This window comes from Styela clava, chromosome 5 (genome assembly GCF_964204865.1).
Source record: "Styela clava chromosome 5, kaStyClav1.hap1.2, whole genome shotgun sequence".
Taxonomy (NCBI): domain Eukaryota; kingdom Metazoa; phylum Chordata; class Ascidiacea; order Stolidobranchia; family Styelidae; genus Styela; species Styela clava.
Window position 1 is genome coordinate 16365551 of NC_135254.1, and position 9701 is coordinate 16375251.

The following is a 9701-nucleotide window of genomic DNA, read 5'->3' on the forward strand; positions in this document are numbered from 1 at the left end:
ATGAATGGTGTGGCAACTGGCAAGTACATTTTGTTTACTACCCAACTTATCTAAATTTTCTCGTCTGTTTTTATTTTATTATATCTCTGTTGTTGTTGTGTGTGTGTAACTTAAGTTAATTCATGAACACGATAGGCATCTTTTTGGCAAAACCTTATATTCTTCACGCTTCTCACTTAATTAAGGTTTTGTTTTCACTCCAGATTGTCAGATTCTATTTAATCAATTTTTGTTCATTTCCCTTATAAATTATCTTAAGCTGATTTGGAGTCAAAATAATCTTATACTTATGAAATAGAAGAGGGTAGAGCAGAGAAAGATGGTGGCATCCGTTGCAAAAGCTCTATGTTAATTATCGCGAGTATCTACTCTAAAATATACACATATGTGTTTTGTCCACATCCCATTCGTATAAAAGTGAACAATTTTAATATTGCAATCGGATCGTATTTAGACATTCAAATTATCTTCCTTGAACACGAAGCGAAAATATGGGGCATATTGTATTTCATACATAAATTCGAAGCGCTTCATGCAGTCAAAAACAAAACGACAAAAAATAAAAGGCACTCAATATTGTCAATAAGATGAGACCCAGCAAAGGTATTTTCACCTATTTTCTTTCATGTTCTGTTTAGCTTTCGAATTAATTATGGAGTAATCTGCAATATTTTAACATTGTACTAAAACTGAACAAATATACTGAATCTCAGAGATTTTTACATCGTGGTCTTCATACGATGGCATGTGTTACCGGTCAGCGAACTCTTTTAAATTAATTTTGCTTGCCCGCTGGCCGCTGGGGTAAAAAGGTTGGGAACCACTGAACTAAACAGTTAAGTACAACCACGTTACACCAACGCCTCGCAAACTTACAGTCGATTTTCATCAGAATGATTAAATAGAATAAATTGATTTTTAATGTTTTCTCGTTGTGGGGTCGCAAGTATCTGTAGTCTGTGATTTTACAAAAATTGGGGTCGCGGAAAAAAAAGTTTGGGAACCACCGCCGTAAAGTGTATGTAATCAGCCTATAAAAGTATTCAACTTACGAGCCATTTTTTCATCCTTGAATGTATTCTGGATCAAAATGTAATCAGACAATGAATTTCATCAATTCCTATATGTCAGAGTCCACACTATAATCAGTGGAAAGTTGCAGATGCCGTAGCTTGTAGCATAAGAGTTTCTACCGCCTGTCCCAACAATTTTTCCATGGACTGGTTTGGAGCATGGCTTGATCTCTGAAAATCAAGTTATGGTTACACAATATATAGTACATGATTGTCTTTCAGATGATAAACGTGAACGAATGGCCTATACTAATTACCAGAATATAAATTTTTCATTAATATTAATTACCGTATTTTCCGGCGAATAAGTCTACCCGGCGAATAAGACGAGACCTGTTTTTAAGCCTGAAAAAATGGGTTTCTGCATATAACCGGCCAATAAGTCGGGGTAGTAAAATCGCATCAACGTCGGGAATCTCAAATTACCATGCAATGGCGACCCCCCCCCCCAAAAAAAATATAAAACAAAAACACCTGTTTTGGGCATTGTCCGCATTGAAACATTGAGTTGCTTGAAATGACACAGTGTATGATTGCGGGAAAGAGGGAATTGAAGCAAGTGAATTTTCCAGTCCATTGTTATAGGGCCTATTATAAAAATGGTATATATCATTAAACTTATTGACACTTGACAGAATATCTAATCGTTAATAATTATTTAGAATAACCGGAAAAAATGGATATTACACAAAATATGTCCAAATATTTGTAAAGGATGTGTCGTACAATACTTCATGCTTTTAGAGTCGCTGGGCATTGCACAGTTGCATGCACATTTGGCAGTCATTGTACAGAGATGGGCTTCCCCCCAATCGCCCGAATCTTTTTTTCTAGCGGTCTACTTTCCAATTCACTTTAAAATAATAACACTTAATTAAGGTTGGTTGGGTAAGCTTACATAGCAAACATACTGAAAATAAATCATATTAATATATATGATTACCCAATATAATTCAATTGTATTTTAAAACAAAATAGATATTATTGAAAAATCAGTACGGTAATTTATTTCTCAACAAAGCTGAAAATATGAACTAGAGCAGGGTTTGGCAAAGTTCTCGGACCACGTGCAAAAATTTTGCGCACCTAGACTGGCGGGCCATGTCGCATCTCGCATGTGTGGCGTAAAAAGTTATACTTTAGAAACAAAATTTTATTTAAAGTGTTACAAAAACAAAAAGGGAAAACAATTATCCTTGAGCTATTTTTTACCCAAAAACATCAAATTTTAGTTACAGTTTGATTGTGGGCTGTGGCAATTGTTAAAACATATTTTAGATTTCAGCCAATTGAGATCTGTATTTAGATTTGTTGAAATTCATCAGACAGAAGGTTCACAAATGTACAACTAATTAGATTACTGGATTAAGCCGTTCAACGGGTTGGATTTGGGCTGCGGAAATGTTCGCACTTAGACAAATAAAGTAAATATGAAGAATCATATCCAGGGATGAAGGACCAATACCGGTATCGGTACTCGATAACGAATACTGGTAAATAAGAGATGGCAACCTCAGAAAGTTTAACAAAAAAATGCCAAAAGACCAAGTACGGTATCGTACCTCATCTCGTTCTGTCGTTACCGGTACCTACGGTGTCCAGGGATAAATATGTAACTTTTACCGGTATGGTACCCTATCACCCTTATGAACCGTGACCTGACAACGCACTTAGGGTACCGGTACCATGAAATAAACTTACACGGTTACAACTAGGCTATCTCTACTTTCGCCATTCTACTATGGAAGCATTAAAAGTTCAATGTCACTGTCCCATCCACGGCAAAAACCTCGTAACAAGCTATCGGTTGCGAGTACCGCCAAAATGAATGGTGGCCTCATGTGCTATATTCGAATCGCGCGCCCATTTCTTCGCATAATGGCGTGTTTCGTTAAAGGCCAATCATGGCCTTACCATGGTAAATGGTTGTAAAACCGCGTACAACGGTTGCCGGCGTATTATAACGTTGGCCCAACGTAGTTGTGCTATCTGGGAGGGGCTTTACTATAATCGCATTGCGCTATTATAGGATAAAAACTATTTTTCATTTATTAAATTATACCGCGTGTTGTTATTAATTGATTTCGGGAAAATACTTTTTTGGACTTTGACTTATAACACGCGATGTTGTCGAAAATGACGTCGGTATACACGTCTACATATTTCAGTCTTCTGCGCCATTAATACTATCACTTGTCTTATGCAATGAAGAGTTCAAATCAATAATAATTTAGATAGCCAGTGAACTTATTTCACTATTAAGTTAAAATTCCTCATGTAAGAAACTACTTTTTATGATTGAGGGTAGCAAAACCGTTGAAAATACGCAAAAATAAATGAAAAATAAAGTGCACAACTAATGTTTCTGTTATACCAAAGCATGCTGATTTATGCACCTTTTGTGTGCGTGTTTCAAGTCCTATCATCCCATATTACCGGTTTTTAGAATGCCGAAACAGATAGGTAGGTGTTTGCTGATATTATCTTAAAGATGTAATGTATTAACACTCATTTTGATAATCTTTTATTCACTTTATGTTTTACAGTTAATCAGATTTGTAATCGCAATCAATAACCTCGAATTAAATATTTGAGTAGACTTAAGTGCGACATACTCCACAAATGCAACATCTACATTCTACACTCATTAACATATATATTATAAGTTTAGGGCTTTTGAATTTATTTCAACATTAAAATGACAGCTTCAATTCGACATTAGAGAATATTCCAAAAATACGCAAGTAAGTAAAAGTATATGATGCGTTGCGTTGGAAATTATTTGGATTTTGCACAAAAATAATGAAATAAAAAGTAAAACACGAAAAAAGAATGTGAAAAATATTGCAATATTAATATATCTGATCCCGATTGCCTAAATATTCAACCAAAGCTGTATACTGTCTCCTACTGAAAAAATAAACTATCGATGTCTTCTGAACGAAATAATAATAAAAAATGAGGTGTAAACGTACTTTCTATAATTTTTGATTTATTTTTATATTATTAGGCCCCAGAATGTATTACCTATTCTTTCATTTATTCACCTGGAATTAGATTATATATCTGTTGCTTCTCCTCCAAACCCTCTTTTGTGTCCGCCTGGTGCAAAGTAATAAAAAGTCTGTTAATTATGAACATTTGTCATATTAGTTATTAAAAATGTTTTGTTTTCTTTTGTTCAAAAGAAAGGAAAAAACTTTCGACTCGGGCTTCAACCTTGCAATGCCTCTAATTCTTCGGCAAAAATTCCGGTCGAAACTTGAACCAAGAGTTTGATGATTCTTGAATACCAATCTCCCGAGATGTAAGAATTTGGATTCTAACTTCGGAAAGTTTGAAAATAAATAGAACTTCGAAGACTCGTTATTTTAAAGAATGAGTAAGCTTCTGGCAATAGGGCGGAATATGAGAATATGGTCAAAAGTTTTTCCGGTCTTTGCAAGTAAGTATGAGACACATGAATTTTCTATCCCATGGCAAAATGAAAGATTGTTTTTACCTGATTATCTATTTGTATTTACGTTAACAGGTATGCCTATATTCTACGGTGAAACACGTGTTTTTCGTGAAGTTGCATAGAAATATAATTTCAACAGAATTAGATGAATGATGAATAAACAGGCCATAATTATTTAAACAGTTTTTACTCTGTGAAAATTGAAATAATGTGCTATGTGAATTTTTGAAAGAGTATTGCAATAGTCGTAATGGAAAATGTGGGCCAAGTAACTGCTTATTTGTATCATACGTGGTACGTTGCCACTGTGTTTAGAAGAACTAATAACCGCCCAGAATATTTTCCGACTATTTTGGGGTATACCGAACCAATATTGGCGCCTTGTGTTAGATATCCTATATCCAAGCACATTTTTATCGCCATTCTTGGGGTGTAATAAATCTGCTATAAGACGATGAAGAAATATCTCCAGTCTTTTCAAGACAGGCTGCTCATTACTTCACATATCGGGCATTTTTTCTATTGCTTTGTTGAGAGTGGATCTGTTTTGTTTTGAAAACAAGATGTTTTTTTTAGAATTGATTAAAAACAAAACCCTAGTTTTTGCACAAACGCAAGAATCAATTAACTTTCTTATGCACGATCGAAAAGCGTTTCAATCGTGAAAATTGATGTAATCAACTTCGAAACATATCCTATAGTTGTTTCAATTTGTAAGTGTGCGCATATGTTGATGTACCGAGACAGAACAGTAAGAGGCAGAAAAACAGGCAACATCCCACTGACCACAGTTCTATTACGGCATAAATATAGAGTTTCGGGATAACTATCTTATATGTTATAAGTTATAAATGAAATAACTAGTGTGAAATTGGAATGTGAGAAAAAAATGTCGTGAAGGTGTATCTAAAAGCCTCTTATCGTCACGCTAATAACCGAATTGCGTAAGTCATTTTTGGCGATTTTGAGTTTTTCTATAAAATAGGTATTTATGTAATGCTGCGCACCTGTCTGTTAACTCAGATTTTATTTTTAGAATTCCGAAACCCATAAAAATGGAGATTTAGTATGACATGCACATTTGTGCAATTGTTTCGTCATAATGAATCATCATTGTTACCGCAGGACTTTTGTGACGTCACAAAAGCAAAATAACCTCTGCGAAGTATTTTCGAGTTTTTGCATCTCGGATTTTAGCTTAGCGCGAATTAATTTGAATTTATAGTACAGTATAGGAGGAAGACGTGCACTTGTGATATTCACTGTCCGAGTCCAATTCACCTTGGTTGGCTTTTATATTGGGTGCATTGCTGTTTTATTCTTTATATTTAATCTTAGTCTTATTTCGGTGGGTGTTCAGAACGTGTTATATTGATGAAATATATATTTTTAAACATAAAAAATAATGTAATTGAAACTGATTAGCTATTTTTGGGATTAGACATTGTAGATACTGAGAATTTATCGTTTTTGGAATGTTTAGTTTTCAGGACTGGTGCATATAGTAAAGTTGCAAAATTGCGTATGTCCCCAAGTCATAGACACATTTCTGCCTAAGTCACAGTGCGCCATTATGACGTCACTTACCTGCGTCATACAAATTAACTTAAATCCGGCTACGATCAAAAAATTGAACCATGGCAAATTATTGACTCTCAATGGCATATCAATATCATTGGGAAGTTTTTTACGTTTTTCTCAAAACTGCTAAAAATGACTTACGCAATTCGGTTATTAGCGTGACGTTATGTTAAATTACGACTTGTGAGAGAGGGCAGAAATTGCGTAAAAGTGAATTATCAAAGTTCTATGAAAAACCGAGTTTCTAAGTTCCGAGTAAGTCGGAATTATCTTAATAATCTAAAGGTATTTTATTTTGAATAAAGAAAAAGCCCAAACAGATTTGCAATAATTAGTTAGTCCACGTATAGCCTTTAAAATTTAATTTGAATTTCTCCAGAATCCTAAAATACATTTATGGGGGATATCATCTCCAAAATGTTTCATCAAATACTGTTGCTCGTTATTGTTGTCAATATGTTGGTATTGCCTGTAGTACGTAAGTATGCATTTTATCTTTATATGATTGGTGTTAAATAATAGTTCTAAACTTAGGTTTAGAATTTATTTCGTTTAAGCAGTTTTATGACAAGCATGCGCTAGGGCCAAAAACTACACACTAATACATATTATATATATGCAAGATTGATTACGTTTATCGTTCATATAAAGACTAAATAAATATAGTAATACTAAATAATTTACATCTTGTTGACAGATGGCGGACCAAGGGGCCTGCTTGAATGTGCATCACTTGATTTTCTTCCAGGTATTTATATATACAAGAAATGTAGAGTATCAGTATTTTGTCCATTTTCTAAACTTATATTTAAAATAAATTGACCGCAAAATGATGAGAAAAGTTGGGTGAATACTTTTGTATTATTCATTCAGATGATTTCGAGCTGAAGAAATTATTTCAATGATAAAGAACACCCAACGTTAAATACGAAGATCTTAACATGTATATAAACAGTTTTTTATATTCAAGAATTTTTCTTTGTCGTTTCCAGGCAACAACAATGAGTTGGTATAAGCTACAATAAATTGATAAAAGTTAATTGGACGAAAATTGCATTTTTTTGCATCTAGAATTTATTGATTCTGAAGTTACGTTTCCATTCGACTGAATAATTGAAATATTTCAGTTTGACATGTAATGTAATTGAACAATGTTATCAATGTCAAAATAGTTATCAATGTCACCAACTTAAATTATAATATAAATAAATGTTGGAGAGGGCGTATCAAGCGCGCATTTGGTTAAAAAATGAAGTTATAACATCTGGGATATCATAATATGCGATTCAATTATCTTTGCGCCCACAAACTGCACCCAGGACATTTGCACCTGCATACTGTTGTAACCGCCGGCATATGCACCTATGGACATTTGCACCCAGGTGCATTTTTACGTATGAATAAATACATATATATACAGAAGAAGGTGAAAAGTTACGTTAGTAATCTAAATGTCTGTTCGAAAGATAGACGCTAAGATAAAGTAGTCCAACTGCAGCGGTGTTCGTATTACCCGTTACTAAGCTTTTTTGAGGATATTGTTCGCCGTTATTGCAAGTAATTTGTGCTAAGAGCAATTGGCTAAATGACAAAAAAAAATCGGCTGATAAAAGGTCCCTTAAAGCTAATAAAACATTTTAAAACCTCTAAAATCAGTCAGTTCCGGAATAAAATCTTTGAAACCTTAACTCTTCGGTGTATCAGATTTTTGAACAGAAGCTTAATTACGATTGACAGTGCATGATCGTCACGTCGGGATCACCAGCTTTCTATCGAGTGCTCCCGTTGGATTCCGGTTCGTGCTGAGACTAAGCTTTCTTGAAATTTTTGATTAAACGACATACCTAACAACTTGAAGTTAGGTGGAAGCTCGAATCAGGCAGAATCCTGCTAAGTGACAGCCCCAACAGCCCAACGGGGTCAAGCGACGTGATACATTGGCCAATAAATGGGCGACACGAGTTGTAGTTGGGTGTCACTATATAGAAATGAAAAAACACCAATTGATAACACCTGATCACTCCGCCGTCTGAATATGAGTATCATATTTTGCGAATGCCTGTCGCCTTGCTCAAGTTTCTATAATCTGAGGCTTTCAATTCGTGTGAAATTCGATCGTATAAGAATAGCTGATGGGCATTGCACATATGCTCAAGGTATATCACATTATTAAAATGTTGCATTGGGTAAAACTGCTGTGTGTACATAGGCAAACAGCTTTCCAGTAGACAATGCACTAACTCAGAGTATGAACATTTCTCACATACATCTATTTACGTAAATTAATATATACGTTCCAGCTCGTCTAAAGCAGTGGTTCCCAAACTTTTTTTTTTCACGACCCCAATTTTTATAAAATCGAAGCCTACAGATACTCGCGACCCCACAACTAGAAACGTTCCGAACTTCAAAAATTAGTATATCAGTTTCAATTGCCTCGATTGTACTGCAAGTCGGCGTTGACGGTGAACATTGGCCCAAATAAATATCTTCGAACAAGTCCAGCAATGCGCCGGAAAAACAGGAAAACCTCAGAAAATTTGAAAACACATGGCATCGTATGTAAACCACGGGGTAAAAATCTTCAGAGTTACAACGGTTCTTTGGCGAAACATAGACGGACTTGATAAAATGTGGTAGATTGTAAGGAAGCGTACGATACTTCGGAAATAGTAAGATTTACAAACCAAAATTATTTCTCGAAGCCTGGCAAAATCTGATTTGCGTACCAGCGGTACAACTACTTATTCGGATGTAACAGGATCAAAAAAGGGAAAATAATATTGGCGCTCGTAACACTGTCACTCAATTACATTTACTAATACCCGTACCTGCAGACCAACTGGAAAGGTTAAGTACCACATGAAAGTTTTACCGCTAAATTTTGGTGCTGTTCGGACAATAAATGGTCGAGTTATTGCTGAAAAATCCGAAGTTAGGCACTTTTACGGAACTTGCCGACCAGAACAAATTTAACTTTCCAGCTTTCAAATCCTAGACACTTGTGTGCGCATGTTTGACAGAAATTAGGCGACCCCGGAAAATCTTCACGCGATGTAGCGTAGTTCGCAGGTGCCATTACGGCATTTACGGGTGATCGTCGCTATAATTTGAAGTTCGATTCCGTGACTGTGTCGTAATTTTTAAATGACGTAGTCAGGTAGGGGGCAGAAATGACGAAAATGAATTCCATTTTCGGCAAGAAAATTGGTTCTCTACCAACACTTTACCTGTTAATGAAGGTAATGAATACCCCCAGATAAATATTGGAATCACACTATATACCGGAGCAGCGGTGCAAACTTTCACCTAGTTTCATGCGAAACAACAGCAGATAAGAATTATAATTATATAGCTGCAAAATGATTTGCAGTGTCATGTTCGATGATGTCATTATAGTTAATAAGTATGAATGGCGCAATCATTAACTCAGAAGATTCGGTTATAAAGCACTTATTGAAATTCTCCTGTTATTGTTTGAGAAGCTATTCATGGGAGAAACAGCGGACTCAACGTGGCACAGGGGAGACTAACAAACAACTAAAGTAAAACAGGATGTCACAGCAAATATTGATTTGATGGACGGA

General features: G+C 35.2%; 1 long non-coding RNA gene across 1 annotated transcript; it reads left to right on the forward strand.

Annotated features, from left to right (window-relative positions):
• The first annotated feature begins 6476 nt into the window (after positions 1-6476).
• Positions 6477-7157, forward strand: LOC144423066 (uncharacterized). The gene is made up of 3 exons (XR_013475563.1): positions 6477-6592; positions 6812-6862; positions 6988-7157. It is a non-coding gene; the product is annotated as an uncharacterized LOC144423066 (long non-coding RNA).
• The last annotated feature ends 2544 nt before the right edge of the window (positions 7158-9701 follow it).